At 41.7% G+C, this 18,318-nt stretch overlaps 1 long non-coding RNA gene across 2 annotated transcripts; it reads left to right on the top strand.

The window, feature by feature from the left end:
- Positions 1-7,773: 7,773 nt before the first annotated feature.
- LOC112563306 lies at positions 7,774-11,269 on the top strand. 2 transcript variants are annotated; one of them, XR_003099005.1, is made up of 4 exons: positions 7,774-8,122; positions 8,321-8,382; positions 10,374-10,560; positions 11,135-11,269. It is a non-coding gene; the product is annotated as an uncharacterized LOC112563306 (long non-coding RNA). The 2 variants fall into 2 exon arrangements; XR_003099004.1 differs by lacking the exon at positions 8,321-8,382 and having other exon boundaries at positions 7,793-8,122.
- The last annotated feature ends 7,049 nt before the right edge of the window (positions 11,270-18,318 follow it).

Genomic DNA, 18,318 nt, shown 5'->3' on the forward strand with positions numbered 1-18,318 from the left:
TCCTCTTTCTGCCTCCGTTCAGCGGGTATCACGTGACAGTCTTGGCAAGACTTGGTATCTTATGGGGAGACAATAACAGCTTCTTCCTCTTGCTGCTGCAGCTCGTGGCTTCTGGGTGCTGGGGATGTAGAGCACGGCCTTGAACCCACATCAGACCCACTCCACCAGTCTCAGAAGGATTTTTGTCTTTCAGGCTTCTGTCTAGTTTTAGATTAACTCGCATATTCTAGAAAAAATAACTGTTCTTGTAACTAGAGGCACCAAAGTCCATAGAACAGACGCCACAAACCTTCTGCCACCAACATTTGCACACCGAGTACCTTCCATAGCACACACACAAGAACTTCAGAAGCTGTTGTTATAAAGCCATGGTAACTTGTTACCCTGGGGCAACTCAAGGATAAGTATCTTCATCCCAAAGTTATAAATCTGTGTTCAGACCCTATAGACGTTGTTTACCCCTAGAACTGTGGCAATAAATGGGTGGCAAAGATGCTCTGGGGTGAAATAGTGGCCGTGGGGTCTCGACTCTGTTTTATTACGGAAACGAGACTCCTTCTTGAGTTTCCTATTTTCCCCTCGGGAAACAACTTAATCTCTCTTCATGACTACGACCCAAGACACTCAAGACTTATCACTAGCAACATTTCTTCACCATATTGTCGTAAAAGACGGATATTGAAGAGATTTCTCACTGTAACAGCTCTTGTCCACGTGTATTCATTTTCTCCACATTTGCCATGCGCTTCTCTCACAGCCTACTTCCGGCGTTCACTTCCAACGACTCGTCTTTCTCTCTCTCTGAATCAATCTGCAGGATGCATGGCATTTCCAAAACGGAATCCTGTACCCGATGTCAGTTCAAGATCAAAAATATTCAAAGGTCTCGAGTTCCACTCGGATTCAAACCGTCACAGGTGAGAGAGGGAGGTTGAAGGAGTGTAGAATTGTCCGAAACCATCTCAGAAGTTCTTGAAGATGAAAAAAAAAACACCCAAAAAACTGAAGGTTTGACTTGTCTGGTTAACGAAATATTGTTTATAATAACGAATGGGGTAAAGCATGCAGGAATAAAATAAAGTTTACTTTGTGCGGTTGGATTAGTTGGTGTGCTCACCTGATTTCTGGACGTGTTTTGAGAGAAAGCAAAGGTGAACAGCTGTCGAAGATATTTACACTTATAGTTATTCACTCGGTATTTCCTTTCCATAAGCCATTTTTTATTTAAGAGGCTTGTAATGTCAAAACATCCTTAGACAGTATTTGGAATAAAACTCTGCAACATCGTGATAGGCAGCCACCAACCCCTCCCTTCCTTTAGTCTTTCTCCCTCTCTCCCTCCTTCTCTCTCTCTCTCACACTAATGAGGGAGAAAGAATGATGTATGTGCAGGTGATGTTCAAGAAACCTGTTCCGTGTATATTTTGGTTTGTCTTAAAAGTGTGTTGTTTTCGTCATAATCTACATACTAACGACTGGCCTAACGCTGGTGTCACCGTTCACTTCAGTTGTTCACCTCCACCACTCTTGCCAGGCACTTGTTTGTTTGTTGGTGTCAGTTTTATTTTCACAGGCTCCACACCCTGATGTTTTCCTGTCTCTCCACCAGGTGAAACTCATTTACGATATGAGAGAGGCCCCTCCTTCCTTACCCATCCCCTATATATTCTTTCTCTCTTTCTTTCTCTCTCTCTTTTTATTTATTTATTTTTTTTTTATTTATTTTTTTTTTTTTGCTTTGTCTGCCTGTTTTTAGTTAAGCTGTTATTCATTTCTCTGTCTTTCCTTCTGTTCATTTCAGTCTTTGAGTCTCATCGGTCCTTCTGCTTTTTTACGTTTGTGTGTGTGTGAGAGTGTTTTTTTTTGCACGTGCGCATGCGCCTACGTGTCTAATGTGCAAGTGCGCATGCGCCTACGTGTCTAGTGTAATTACAAAATGTCCCTCTCCCTTGTTATTCTCATTCGGTGTAAAACTCTCATCACACAGGAAGTCTTTAGGAAATGTTCCAGTGAAATCTCCACCCAAGCCCTAAATTAAGACCAGAATTACTAAAAAGAAATCTTTCTGCTCAGTTTCCTGTTTCCCTTCATTTTTATTTCTTTCGGTAAACAAACTGTCTATCCCCTTCCCCATTCTCTTGGTAACCTTTCGACAAATTATTTTTAAGTTGTTTGGTTCCCGTTTGAAGTTGCTAACAATTTGTCATCATTTCGTTTAGCAGTCTGGATGAGAACTAATGTTTTGTATGGAGGATTCATTCCTATAGTGTTTTTTTTGAAAATTTCCGTTATTTTTAAACCTCTGTCAACTGGTTCAATTAGTGCAAAGAACTAAATTGGTAATTTATTCCAGAAATTATGAATGCATATGCTTATGTCTCACATGTATACTCAAGGAATTATTGTAAATAAAGGAAGCATAATATGTATAATTTGTTTAGCTGACATATAGTTGTATTGACTGCAATTTGCTTCTCTGGCATTCAGTGTTATGTGATGGAAATAAAATGTTATACTTAATAAAATAAAATAAAATAAATGTTGGAAAGAGAAAGAAAGTACTAAACTGGCAGACGAAAAGATTTATGTCGAGAATAAGTTATCACTAGCTATTACTGCTCTTCAGAAACATATTTGCAGGCACTTCAGAGGTTTTCATATTACCACAACCCGTGCCAACGTCCTCCAAGTCTTATTTCTTGAATGTTGATATCTAAGGTTCACAGACTTACATATCAAGATTTCATCAGTGATGATAATGTCAATCAAAACAGTGAAAGTGCCGGTTTATCTCGCGACCTGCAAGCTGGGTTCGAGATCTTAAGAATAATTCTTATATCGCCGGTCGCTTACATGTTGATTTTGATAAGTGTGGTGTGAATACCCGACTTGCCACCTGAGACCAGTGATTCATTCTCAAACTCTCACAAGCACTCCAGCCACCGGCAATTTTTGGAAGTAGTTAAGTCCTAAAATTTGGCTTTATGGCAAGTCTTGCTGAAGACCTCACGTGCAATCCATGTTTAAACTCGAAAACACATTTCCCACTCAAAATAATATATGATCAGTCATTCATAAGAATGTGTATACTCAACTTGTATTACACCTGAAATATGGATCGAGCATGAATCCTGTCCACAAATAACACTGTTACCTGTATTAAGGTGTGAGCTCTAAGACCCGTTCATGCATGAGTAGCTTTTTGTCAGTACATATGGACTTGAAATCACGGGTATGCCTGGATGCACTGATTACATTTCCCTCACGTGGACGGGTGGCGACAGACGAAGTGGAATAATTTACAGACGGTCAGAGTGTCTGCACGCGCTTCTGAAATACGATGCCGCCTACCAGTCAGTGAGCACTGCTCACCATCCACCCGAGAAGGACTCGGTGGGATTTGCACGCCAGATCCTCGTGGAGTTTGTGGGATAATGCTTCACGTACTGGGATAAAGGTCTTTAATATCGTGTGTTGTGGGAGTTGTGCATCCTTGCTCCCTTACCCTCCTTCTCTCTCTCTCTCGCAGCTTAAAAATCTGCAGTTCTTCTGTTACTACTCGATCAATATAAGAATTGCCTTTCCTTTGCAACTCTTTGTGTTTTTACCTCCGCCCATTATTTCACGCATCCCTTCTCTTCGTACGTGTTCCTCCTAACTCCATTCCTTCTTCTTCACATTACTTCATCTGTTCACCCCACTCTTCTTTCTGTCATGTCTACTGACATCTGCAGGTACATTTTCAAAGCATCGATTTCATTTGTGTCTGGATGTTTCCATGCGAACACGAATGTTCAATTATATTGTACCTGTGCTCTGTCTAAGTTTTACAACAGCTCTTTGTGTTTTCAGATTTTAGGCGAATTTTTCTTCGTCCTCAAGAGACTGGTCAGGTCGGTAGCTGGTGGTTGCTGCTGACCAGAGATGAAGTTACTGGTTCGAGGTCCGTGACTACGAAATATCTTCTGCCATCTGAACAAACTTGAATGTCTGATTTATCAACAAGTCGCGAAAGGAGAGTGTTGGGCTCTCTGCCTTCCGCATATCGTGTTCTAGATACGATGAACCACTCACGTGTGCTGTGACTAGGCTGTGCTACACTGTATCATCTTTTCCTATATCAATCGTGAATATTCCGGCTTACTGTGATTTTATCTCGAAATTTATCATTTAACACAAGAATCAAATGATTGTTTAAAAGCAACAGACTGACAGTTGTTTATAAAGTTAAAACTTGGGGTTTTTTTTAAAGGAAACGATGTTGAACAAGTGTTCACAAAGTTTGATGTCGTTTCTAGGAGGCATCCCCATCTCGTAAGACCTGTTTTGTCTTTGTTTTTATGCTTGATTAGGGTTAGAGTTAGACATATCAATAATTGTTATTAATTAGGGACCAAGGAGGAGAGTGATCAGCTGAAGGTTGGTTGTTTACTTCTCGGTCTGCAAATTGTTGCAGTCTTGAATCTGTTACACGAATAAATAATTGTTCATGTTATTATCAAGTTGAGCAAGTGCACGTGTGGGCAAGAGATAGATAGAAAGCTATTATGAGAATGTTTACACTTGCAGTGCATGTGTTTGGATACCTGCGTTGATGCCAAGAACTCAGCTGATTACATTGTTGAGTACCCGGAATATGCTGAAGGGTATCGCAGGTGTAATTATCAAAGCAAGGTGCCAAATTCTTACCTTTAGTACTCTGGCAAACTGTCAGTCTATCATTTTTATAATATCATCTGGCTTTGGAGGCTTCCTTCTCAAGACTCTGAAGGCTCAGTGACGTCTAATCCCTTTGATGCCCTAATTATTCAAAATATTATTAGAGATAAGATTTGCATCCAAGTTTTTGCAACTTTCCTAACGAGAGCTATCGTGGATTTGTAAATAAGCTTGAAATGACATTACTTCTGCTTTGTAGTTGCTGCCTCTGGTGTTTGTCTGACTCTGGCTAAGATGGCAGATGTCGGAGTGGTCTTCCCTTCAATCTTTTTCATTTAGTGATTCTCCCTCACACAAACACACAGAGGGTGTGTCCCTTGTTACTTACGTATTGCTATGCAGTAAAAAAATTTTTTTATTCAAGACAAGTCTTTCTTTACTAAATCTGTTTATACGTAGCTTCATCTGTCCGATTGGATGTTTCCTCCGAATCCATTCTCATCCAAGTCGACGGGTCGTGAAATAGGTAAACACGATTTATGAGCCTCAAAGAAAAAAATGTGTGTACCTAACCTTTTCTGATCCCTTAACCACTGATTATAATAAAATAACAGCAAAAAATCGTTTAAAATGATCGTTTTTATGGGATGACGTCAAGATCCCAGTGTTTGGTTTCAATGTCATCAAGCGTTGTCCTTTAACCTTTCTCTTGTTCTAGCTTCTTTTCTTTTCCTTTTTCTCATTATCTCTCTCGATCATCGATCTGATCGATTTTCAGTCCATTTAACACACACACACATACACAAACATAAACACGCACACACACACACACACGTGCGCGTGCGAACGCACAGGGGCGTCAACATTATTACCTCCCCTTCCATTACACGGTTTCATCTCATGTTCGCCATTTCTTGCCGCTCAGAGGTGAGCATCTCCATCATTTTTACGAGTTGTCTCGCCTCCGCATGTTCTGCTGTTAGTCAGTCTACGGGCCGCAAATGTTGATGACCTCGAGCTGAAGACAATGCAGTCCAGGATGTTTGTAATCCGACAGACACTCCAGTGGTCTCCGACTGCAGTCCCCGAGATGATAATAGCGAGTGAGGTGTCTGATCTTGTGTGTGGTTCACAAAAACTGTAGGAGGAACAGAAAGAAAGGGTACAGAAAGTAGTACTCTTGTAAAGGAGTTTTTTTCCTTCATTTTCTATTTTATTTTTAATAACCACCGGTCCTTTATCTCCCCCACATTCTGGCAAAGAAAACTAGAAAATGAGGACAAGAAAGAAGTCGACGGATAAAAAATTCAAGACTAAAGACCAACTAAAAGAGTTTCCATTGTTTACCTTCAAACACTATACAAAATAACTCTTCGTATGAATTATTTTTCTTTTGGTCAAATAATTGTAGTAAACATTTCCATGATTGCTTCTTTTGACTTAGCACTCAGAGTTGTCTCCTCCAGGCATTGGCGTGTGTGTATGAGTATGGCTTCAAGAATCTCGCTCCCTTTATCGCCTTTCACATTCTTTACTTTTGCTTCTCGAAGAAATGGAGTGTTTTAAAAATGTCTGGATCACCGATAAGTCTCGGTAGGCAGTCTGTAGGTTAACAGCCTCTCCGGACGGCAATTAGGTGAGTTTATTTGTCATTCATTTTTTTAGATTATCTTAATGGGCAGACAGAATCAGTGTGAGAGTGCCAGCATATTGGAAAGTAACAGGAGCTTAGTGGAAAGCATTGAGATGTAGTGACAAGGCTGCCAGACCTCACTTGCCATCCCCTTACCCACCTGTTTGATTAAACGTCTACCTCCAGTCATCTTTAAATTGTCGGTGGTGGAATTGTAGGGAATCTGTCAGGTTCTCCATCAAATCTTCAACGCCAGTTTTCTCACAAAATGCAAAAAATATTTTGCTTTCTGGACCACGCGAGACAATAGGGAGAGAGAGAGAACGAAAGAGAAATAAAGATCGGGAATCTTTTCGCGTGTGAAGAAGGAGTCCAGGCTTTAATAGTCCCAGTGCCTGTTGGAACTACCTTTACACAGGAGAAAACAAATGATATTTGTCTTACTTTGTGACACTTCTCATTATCATTCACATCCGGCCTCCTAACACTTCACGAGACAGGCTCACAGGTTCAAAAATCGCGAGCTGTTGACGTCATACACAAGAAATAGTTCCCCGGACTGCGACTCGCTAGTCTCAACACTGTCTCCTCATGACACAGCCTCATCATGTCACGCTAACTCCAGGTAACAGCTACTACCTGTACCCCGCTGTTCCAGGGGTAAAAAAACTCCGCGCCTACAGGGTGCACTGACAAAGCCCATTATCATGCTTCTTCCACAATATTTTTGGGACACGTTGCGGTCCTGTCTTTCGTTCCTAGCATGCTGATGCTGTCTGTCCTTCAGCACGTGACTTCCCAGCAGGCTTACAATGTAGAAATTAAGTTGATTAAGGTAGTGACAGAGAACGAGGGTCGGGGATATCTCGAAGGTAAATCAAAGAACTCATTTATCGTGTATTTCTTAACTTTAGAGATTTTATCTTCTTCCTAAACAGCAAGAAAAAAAAAGGAAGGACAGGTGTAAGGAGGGGGGGAGAGGGAAAGAGAGGTGTGAAGAGACAAAACAAGACAAAAGCCAGGTTTTATTCTTTTGACCATGTGCCAGCTGAATGGGAGTTACTCCCGTTAAACCAGCCTCCTTGTCCTCCTCCTCCCATTGCTGCCCCCTAATCACAGGATTTCCTGTCTTAAACTTTATTGTTATTTCGAAGGTTGAACATAAAGGCAGTCTAGTAGGAATCGCTGCTTTGGCATTGAGTCAACTTGCACAGACAATAATCACATACATATTTGGAAAGAACTATTCTCAGAGGCTATGCTGTTTCCTGAGAAATGTACAGGTGTTGTTTTATACATCACACATACAGCATGCTGTCCACTTTGTTTATCTGTTTATCGGTGAAGGACAAGAGCAGTTCACACCGTGTTGTATCCACCTGCTCCAAAGTCCTTAAGACAGCTTATAGAGCTTGTCAGAGTCTATATAATAAGCAAACAATTCATAAAGTGTCTGAAACGTTTTGTTTGTCTCATGTATTCGTTTTCATTCTTTATTTCATTCATTTATTTGTTTGTTTTTTTCTGTCTTCTACCATCGTTTTTTTATTTTTCTTTTCTTTCCATAATCGTTGAAAGTTGGCAGCCGGTGAGTATTAACAATCACTATATCTATCAGCTTTACTGTATATAAATAACCTCTCCACACTGTTGTTTACTCATTGTTTACGTCGTTTGTCGCCACCACGCTGACGTGTCTATGACGTAATAATGAATATGACGTCCATTCAAAGCTATTTTAAGCCCGCGTTAATGCCACATAAAACATGGCGGACAAGCTGATTACTTCTGCAGAAACTACTCTTCGCCATCAGCTGTAGATATCGTGAGGTAAGCTACGACAAGATTCACAAACAAAATAAACCAGTCGCTGATTTATGAAGTCCTGCGTGCAGAAGGTGCCTGCCATGGACTGCCGACTGACTTGAACTTGAGGGCAAAGGGCACAGAAAGCATTTACCTTTCTTTGACAGGATATATATATATACTCAGCAGTTGTACTTTAATGGACACTATGCTATTTTTCAGCTTGAAAAAAAGGTCCTGGAGGTGGAAGAAATAACTGCAGATGTTGGCATACGTAGTGCATGGTTAGTGTGATCTATTGAACAACAGTTTATTACACGTGTCTAAAGCGAATTAGTTTTTTATGTGTTTCCTTTAAATCAAATCAAAATCAAAATCAAAACAGACTTTATTGTCTGCCCAGGAGGACAGAAATTTGTCTTTGCTCACATACCCATACAGACATTTAACAAACAGTTAGGAGTAAAAGTGAGGAGTAAAATAGTGTTGATTGCACCAGTCCATCAAGGCAGTGTATGTTTATCCTAACAACAAACCTTGGGTGACCAAGGGCCTAAAAGCACTGCTGAACAAAAAGAAACATTTGTTCATCACGGGCAGAAGCCCACGACAGAAGATTAGTACATAGAGAGGACCATGATGCTATCCGTTGGGTGGGCAGAGGCTCTACGAGCATACTAGTTAGTCCGCTTTCAGTAGTTTGCCGGTGGACCAACGAGTGTCGACGAGATTGAAACAGAGGTCGAGTTAGCTCTCGCCATAAACCCGATGTGTCAGAATGCGGCTCGTGGTTACATCTTGAGCTCGCTGGAGGGACCTGCCAGACGTCGAGTGTTGATGCTTCCGCATGACGCAAGAGATACGCCGAGAAAGATCTTGGGTGTCCTAGTGGAGGCGTACGGCGAACGGAAAGATGTCAACATCAGTGTCACAGCAACGTGATGAGGTGGTCGACGAATACGCCGCGAAGCTCCAGAATTTAAGCAGGCGAGGTAGAAGGCGGCGCAGAGCGTCGAAGTGGCGGCGATTGACACCATCTCGGAGGACTGCAGCCCGACCGGTCAGGGAAAGTGACTGCCCCCGTCGTCCGTAACAGGATGACAGGGAAATAAAGTGTAGCTGGCCTGACTGGAAAGTGTCCGACGGCGGAGGTTGTCATTTATGGCAGTTGAGTGATGGCGTTGCTCGACACCGGCAGTGAGGTAACGACGGTCACTGACGAGTGGGCACGAGGGCACATACAGGACTTACAGCTAAAACAAACTCAGGAGTGGCGGTGGTGGACATGTTTACGGCCAGCGTCTGAGGACGTTCCTATCCTGGTGGTCAAGGACCTGGTCGATGTGGTCACAAGTGAGCGCAGGAGGCGCGTGTCGCTTCTACTAGGGAAGAACGTCCTTGATCGGATAATGGACTCTACCGCAGATGTGGCGCAGGCAGTACAGGCAGCCGTGCATGAAGCTCATCTTGAGAAGACATTGTCAACAAAAGGACTGGCTAGGGCCGCTGGCAACACGCCCGTTCCAGGATGCCAATGGGTCTGACGTCCACACCAGCCACTTTCCAGAGGTTAATGCAGACCACCATGCCGAACTTTTTAATTTCAGTCCTTCTTGTGTACCTAGACGATCATTTGGTATACTCCAAGATAAAGGACATTCAACTGCGGGAGGCGCCATACCTTCAGGATGACGACAGTGAAGAGGAAACGCCAGGGTGGTATGCTACTCTTCCAAACCATCACCACACAACTCTTGTGACAATGCCTGTGGTGCCAGAAGTAACAGTGTCTGTGGTGTCAGATGACAGTACCAGAAATGAGTCCCTATCGTGTCCGAACCGCGCAGATCGCAGCGACTTACCGCGAGACAGGCAACAAACTCGCACAAAGTGTATTATTTATTTATTTATTTAATTATTTATTTATTTATTGTTATTGTTCTTTTCGACTGCTCACGCATCTCCTGGTTTGTTTTTTTTATATCTCGTATCTCTTCTACTCACTGTCCATTCTTCTACTGTACCGCTTCAGATGTCTTTGCAAGCCTGATAAGAACAGTATGGCCCAATACATTTTTGCTTACATAAGAAACTTACGGACATGTAAACCGAAATTTAAAAAATTTTAAAAAATAGTAACATATGGTTCCTGTTTGTACACGCAAGGAAAATCCCCACTTCCTCAAATTTCTGTTTTAAACCACAAAAGATAAGCTGCACCGGTAGTCTAAGGTGAGACGGCTGGTCAAACATTAATGTGGTTGATATTTTACAGGAACCATAACCTCTGATGTCTCGCAAGCTATTTTTCGCCCCCTGCCATCGAGTCTACTGGCAGTTCGTCAACTCACGTGCTTATCTCCAGTTTCCGCGTGCCTGCCACGTGTACGTCTGCTCGTCTGTATTGCATTCTTGGCTCCTACTCCAGGGCTGAGGACCGACTTCGTCGAAAGAGATATTCTGTGAGGCTTTGTTTGTGACCTTTTGTTGCTGTTTCTAGCTGTTGGGTTATTTAAAAAAAATACACCAATAATACATATTTTAGTTGAAAGTAAAAGAAGTAGTCATTGATACTCTGATAGACTACCTGGCTCCATGGACAACCAAGGTAGGGGAGTGTCTGGGGGAGTCTTATTTTCTCAAAGGTTACTGGACAGTTTGGATTGGCACAAAGATTATGTGAAAGATTATTAAATGCCTTTAATTATAGCCAATAGCTTATAAACACTCGAAAACCAGTTGTCTATTTTAGTCTCCATTACAGTTGATCTTTAAAATACATAGCCTACATACCGTAAATTTGAGCAAGAATTTCTATATTTGCTAACATGCATATTTTATAAAATTGCTGTTGAGATATCCAAATGTCTTTCAAACACGAAAGCCTTGATTTCTATTTTCGATTGCCCTGCACTGTTTCAATATTGTAGCTCTGCTAACTGTGTTGAGATAGCTGAATTTTTCTCGTATCCGTAATTAAATGTTTAGACTCGATTTTTTTCAACCGTGTGGCAGTGTTTCCATTTTATCTCACAGAATCCGTAAACAGGAAAAGTTGAATTAAGCAATTTGCACAGCGAGTTGGCTTGGTGGTTAACGGGACAAAGACCAGACCTCCGCCAGATCTCAACGGTCCATCTGACACAAGCTTTTCCTCCGTCAAGACCTGGGAAAAAAGCTTCCTTGCTCGCTTACCCCTCCTCCCTCTCTCTCAACCCTTACCTGTAGAGGATGGATGGCGACCATCAAACGCTTCAACGACTTGCTTGTGGGTCAGAGCATGGCAAGGCCACGAAAGCCAGGTTCAGGCGTCCGTCAAAGGGAAGTGGCTCAAGGGGAAATGACACAGGCATGCGCAGAAGATTGGTACTGAGAATTCTCCTGCAAGCGTGGCTTCCAAAAGACTGGCAGATGAGACAGAAATATGCGCTGACGGGAGGGAACACGTCTGGCACACGTAGTAATGGGGCCAGAGTTCTCTCAAGTGAATAAGGAGACAAAGTGTTTGTTTTTCCATTTTTGATCATTACATTTTGTGCACTTTAACACCTTTGAGGGAAAGGTATGCCGAAAATATTGTGTTTGAAGGTGTCACGGCGGTTTATATGTCAAAATTTTCTGTCTTCTTTCTCGCGAGATTCGGAACTTGCTGCTGATTAAGTCGTCTCCATCTTTATGTCTTCGCTTGCTTTTGTCTTTCTGTGTGTTTTTTTTTTTCTCTTTTTTCTGTTCTCTCTCTTTCATACTTTCAGTGTTCATTTTGTATTTGCTTTTTTAGCATTGTCAATACTTTTTCTCTTTAATGTAGTTGTCAGTAAGCGAGGAAAGACCAGAGTGACCTTTCTGTAAAGCTATGTTAGCTATAATAATTTTTCATATCAACCCTGCTGCTGATGCTTTAATAATTAATTACTGCGCGCATTATATGTGCATGCTTTTCACGATTTTTATTTTTCACGCCATCCCACCTCCCTTATAAAAAGGAGCGATTACCTAATCAGTAAAGGAGTCGAGTTTCTCTCACTCTCTGTGGGTTTCCCGATAGCACTGTCGTTAAGACATCACTGTAGTAAAAGGTCATGGGGTCATGGGCTCAGATCTCGTCTCGGGACATTCTCGGTATGTGATGCCTGTTCGCAGAACTGGTGGTCGGGTTTTTTCCCCCCTGATGTCCGGTTTCTCTTCTCAATCATCCCCATCCCCTATACTACGAAATCGTCTTAAGGTAGAAGCACTTTCCTACTAAACCAAACAACCAGCCAGCCAGCCACTCTCTTTCCATCTAGCTGGATTGTTCTTGTCATTCAAACCGCTGGATGAGTCAGTGTGTAACCGTGAGTGCACGAGTTCTAAGCGACCATCCCCACAGCAGGAGTTGCCCCCCTTTTCAAGAAAACAACAGCCCGAGATTATGTGCCCCTAACCATAAAACATTTGCGCGTCCTTTAATGTCTCTCATTCTGAAGATTTCCCCTCCTCTCGCTCTCCTCACCTTGAACTTTATTTAGCATGATGACGGATGGGGTGATGGGAGATATCTAGTGGAAGATGTATGCTGCTATCAACATCCTCTTTATTTCGGGCTAGACCAGCGATGCTCTCATCCGGCAAGGTCTCAAAAGGTATCAGTCGATGACACTTCTCAGATGCTGCTCCGTGAGATGAGACACAAGGAATCAGATGGATATGCTCTGCGGGAGGGATGCTGGAAAATAAAAACACTCATGAACGATGCATGCCCCGTGAGTTATATCCCTTGGTTCCCGGCATTCCAACGTCCGTGCATTCTTCAGACTTGACGCAAGCGTCTGTTGCTGTTGCTGGACTGCCGTGTCATCAGGCTGCATGATGAAATTATCTTCCTGCAACATAAATAAATTACTTACCTAGACTTATTACGGCTTATGTGTATTTGGGGTGCTCCGTGTGCATGGGTCGACAGTTGAAGATCCACGTGCAAACTTCAAGAAAGCTGTTTTCTGGTTTGCAGGACCCGAAGATTAAAATCTACTTTGTTTTTCAAAACAGATGCTTAAAAGGAAAAAAATAATCTACTTTTCACATGGTAGATACATCACTTGAGTTATTTTCACAAAGCTTGGGCCTCCATGATTTTTCACTTTCAGCTTCAGTGGTCTTGCAAATCTTTCGATTTTAAGGTTCAGTGGTGGAACACGACACCCATCCAGCCATCTAACCAGTTCTGATGAGTGTACTTTCACTTTTTCTTTCTTTCTCTCTCTGACACACATCGTTTGCGACACAAAGCTTCAAACCGTAGGCGTTCTACAGATGTTTTAATTCCTGGACTCATCGACTAAATAAACACACCATGTTTACGCAACTGAAACACTTATTTTGTAATTGAATTTTGTGGGTTTTGTTTCAAGCTTTAACTGTGAATACGTAGGTGAAAACTATTCCAGTAGTGGGTCTGGCCTCATCCACCTCTGAGCTGTGGTCGTGCTTGGGCTCGATGTTCTCACATTTACACCGGATGAAGCCGAACTTCACACCTTGCAGTGTACTGTGCAAAATCATGAAACCTTTGTTTACATTCTAATGAACAATTTTGTTTTTGGTCGGTGGATGAGTCAGTCGTGGTGGGTGGTCGCTGCATCTGTCTGTGTGTGTGTGTGCGCGCGCGCGTGCGTGCGAGCTACAATGTATGTGCATTTGTATATATCTTGATGTACCAATGTATGCATACAGCTAAGCATATGGAGGGAGAGAAAGAGAGAGAAGGCGAGTAAGCTAACAGGTTAGTGATTTAGTAGCTGACTGCTAGTTCTCCGTTTCGTCCTTTTTTCCTTTTATGTTTGCCTTCGAAGAAGCGTTACCATTCTGAAATTATAAAAAAGCACTTTCGAAGCCTTCTCTAAAAAAAAGAAATAAAAATAAATTATATATTCTCTCTATAAAAATTACAGCAGTTTTCCATATATTTCTGAGTCTTACTACATTGTATGACGCTGTGTGACTGTATTCCTCTCTCAAAGCTTGTTTTTGAAGTAACAAAAAAACTGGTCTCAAGAACACCCCGGGTAGTGAGTAACGACACACTGCCATTGTGAGTGCAGGTGAGCCACATATGATGCCGCCTCTTAATCACAGGCTTCTGACGTTTACGTCCCTTGAGGCGAGCTCTTCGGTTTATTGCTCCGATAAAATGAGAGATGAGAACTCTGTCCGACGCACCTGACTGATCTAAGCAAGGCAGATATATTTCTTCTCTTTTTTAAAAAAAAAAAAAGAAGGAAACGAGGTCAAGATGATTCGAAAGAGTACACCTGGTCTCTCTCTGTCTCTTTTTGTTCGAAGGGAGTTAAGCGGCAAATTTTGTGTATGTGTATACGCGCGCGTGCACATGAGCTGTTATGCTTGAACCGGTAGGCTTACATACTTCTTAATGTCAGTCAACTCAAAAGATTTAAAATTTAATTGCGATCGGTTTTCTTCCTTTCCTTCGATAATCTTTAATGAAATAATCAAGCAGTGCAATGAACGTTTAGTTTTATAGCAATTAAACTCTTCCTTTTCTCTAATAAGTATGTGTTTCAGGTTTACAAATATTACTAGTCGTGTTGGAGCATCAGTCTCAATAGGATGCAAGCAGTTTCGTTATATAATCGTAACATACAATAGTTAAAACACTTTGTAAGTATGAATTTTAATACTAATACTTATAAACCGTTAATATGGTTTCTGCTTGTGGTATGACGGAACTGTCGACAGGTTATTGCCTCCCCTTGCTTCAGAAACACGTAGGTGTGCCGAGAGGAACGCGAGCAGATTCCTTTGTTGCAGTCATCGAGTCACGTGACCACGCGGCGAGGGCCAGGACCTCCCTCCTTTGCCCGCTGTACCTTTTTCTGACAGGTGTGAAGTCTGGGAGAGAGGCGGTTTGGGGTGGTGTTTAAACCGGAAGAAAAAATAACGGTATTCGGAGTCAGGCTCAATTGTTCATGGAATGACAGGTCGTAGACCACCGGGCGAGTGTCAGGGAATGGAGGAGTTAGGCAGGGAGCCAGAACTGAATAAAGAGAGAAAGAGAGACAGAGGAAGATGACTGATGAACTGTTACACTTTTTTTTCTTGCAGGAGTGAATGTGGGTCTACTGTCACCTTTTAGGATCATGTTTAAATATCTGTTCGTTCTTAAATTATCCGTTCAAAAATAATGAATATGTATGATGCACATACCTCTCGGCGATGTGGGGTGGTCGCATATGACGATCACACACACACATACACAAACGCCCCCAGACATCTTTGTCCAACCGACCACACATATCCCTCACATATATTCTAATATATTCTAGAAGGGAAAGTTGTCACTATTTGAGCTGGTATTTGAAGAGAATTATTTTTTTTAAGCTGTCTCCAATATTTCAATATTTCAGAGAAATATGTCCCAGACATATGCAACGATGGGTGCCGTGGTTTAAACGTCTCACAGCCACTTGCTGGAGACAAACACACAAACAATCAACTGATTCAAGACTGTGATGCTGAATTCAAGCTTCCATATAGCAACCACCTTCTTAATTGTCTTGTACATTCCATCCCCTACACAAAATACACTTTTCTATCCCCAGTGCAGCCTGGCGCTCATCTTGTAGCTCGTATATTTGTTTGTAGACATACATTAACATGCACGATGAGTCAAATCGTGACTCCCCGCTATCAACTTTACAAATTTACATGCATCGTTAGAGGACACAAAGAAAGTTCGCTCATGTTTTACAGTTACCTGATAAGGCAAATGGCAACAGCGAGACACACTTTAATCGTGTCAACATTTTACTGCTCTCGTCTTCCCTGGAGCCATCTGACTCCACAGCCCGAGTCTTTGTCATTACGAAAGGAAAAGATGGAGGGCCATGAAGTCATTTCTTCTCCCACAGCCAATATTTTCTTTCTTTGTCTTTCTTTATCTCTTCTTTGACTTTCTTTCCATTTTTTTTTCTCTCTCTGTCTTTTATTCGTTCAATCTTCACTGTCATCGATATGAATACGATATAATTTTTTTAAGTTGTTGTTAATTATCTTTTATTAATTTTTTTTGAAAGTTTGATCCTAATAAATTGTCTTCACTTTTTGACCATGACCGGCAAAAAAATTATAAAGATTTCATGATTTGTAGAAAGTTTAATATCAGTAAACGAGGGGAATATATATATATCCCATTGGTCTTAGGCTGAAGCGAGATGTCATGTGAAGGTCTAGTATAATTTAATGAAGGGCAGGACAGGTTAGTGCCCACGCACAGGACTCCGAGTGGTGCGCACCTCCGTCTTGGGAAGCAGGTCAAGGCGTTGACCTCTCTGATCCGACAAAACTGTATTTGTTACTTGGTCCGGCCCTGGCTACATCCTGTGTTGGGTCTCTGCCTCGTCATGGCGATATCATCTTTACTGACCTCAGTGTGCATTGTCAACATCCGGGGCTTGAGAAAGATTCTGTCAACCTACTGAAGTGTCGCTTTCCAGCTAGACGTCATCTCGACACTTTCACCTGCTAACAGTAAACACCACCGGGAGATCACCTTCTGGCCCTACTTTACTTCATTCACATCTTCGGGACCGGAAATTTGATCCTGGGACCTAGTTACCCGTGCCGTAATGTGAATACAATTTAGTTTGGTGACAAGCCTCAATTCAAAGTGTGCTCCTAGTTGCTGGTTCAGCATAAATCGTCAATTCCGCCCTCTCAGATTTGCTCAAGCTTTCCATCCTCACCAAACAGCTTTCTTGACCTAGTTCAGATGAAGATGCGATGACCTCTTCACACTCGGTTCCCTCTTGAGCAATATCCTCCCAGCTTAGGTGTTTGTTACGAAGGAATAAAAGTTGAAGAATTTCCAATAGTCGACAGCAACTCAAGAAAGAACGGACAAAATGAGAGTTTTAGTGTGACGATGTTTTAAAAAGTTTTTATTGCATACTTCTGCATCATCATCATTTCAAAATTCTCAGGTCATCAATTTACTCATTTGCCTTATATTCTAAAAAAGTTCAAGTACTTTAAAGATTGTGTCCTTGTCTTTTTTTTTTTTTTTTTTTTTAGTGCGGAATACAATCATCTTTGATGACGACCACTGGCGCCCATGTGATGTGAGGATCGAAAGTTAAGCCGCTTGTAAAATCGTTGAATTGCCAACCTCTGTGCGATAAGAAAAGCTCCATGACACTTTAAATTTCCGGAGAAATATAAACACTGGGCCCATAACCGGATAAGCAAAACATAAACTACGATAATAAGTAAAGCTGTCATCGTGTTGCTATCGTTTACAAAAATTATGAGCAAAACTAGAAGTAATGTCCTCTGCCATCTCTTTGTGTGGGTTTTTTAGTTACTTTACAAGCCAGGATGATTTTTATGGACCACCTGAAACTTCTCCGTAGTTTCTCACTTTAATTATCTAAGATAATGAAAAAGCCTGTAAGTGCTAATAATAAGGCATAAATCAACCGCTAATAGGACTAGTAAAATATTTTAGACGCAAAGCCTACAGGATATCCTTTTGTCAGATACAGTTGTTGGGTTCTTAGGTTTCGGGGTTCCCCAACTATCTCATTTTAGGGAAAGGGTATTTCTTTTTTTGTTTTTTTTTTTCACCGAGTGATTTATTCATAAAAATGTAGGAGGTCAAAAGGTAGAAGCCTCTGAAACTACTTCCTTACATATCAAGTGGCACAGGTCTGTTTCTTCATGACTCTTCAGCAGGGAATCATCATCATCATCGTCCTAGTCGTCGTTGTCGTCTTCTAGGTTGATGCTGTTAATGGTAATTTTGTTGCCTCGACCTTCAATATTTAACTGGGAATTATTTTATTCTTAGTGTGGAGGATACGCTGAGGCAAGAAGAAAGACCTTCAATCATAAAAACACACTCACTTAAGAGAAAAGATATTGACACAGTAAGGGAGACAGGCCGAGACATCAACAAAACAACAAAATTTAGGCAGAAATAAACATGGCGGTAAGAACGGCTTAACCGTGAGGACAGATTTACGCAGGAAGACAATGACAGGAAGACTGAGTGAGACAGAAAGAAAATGTTGGCAGAGAAACTGGCCTTACAAAAGTCCCTCACAAAGAACGAGTGACTGAGGAAGAGAGATGAACAGAAGACACAAAAAGACAAACACTACGATGTGTTCAGTTCACCTATCTTGTGGAAGTTCAAGGTTCTGTAAGATGAACTCACCAAGAAA

The sequence above is a fragment of the Pomacea canaliculata genome, linkage group LG4, assembly GCF_003073045.1.
Source record: "Pomacea canaliculata isolate SZHN2017 linkage group LG4, ASM307304v1, whole genome shotgun sequence".
Lineage (NCBI taxonomy): Eukaryota > Metazoa > Mollusca > Gastropoda > Architaenioglossa > Ampullariidae > Pomacea > Pomacea canaliculata.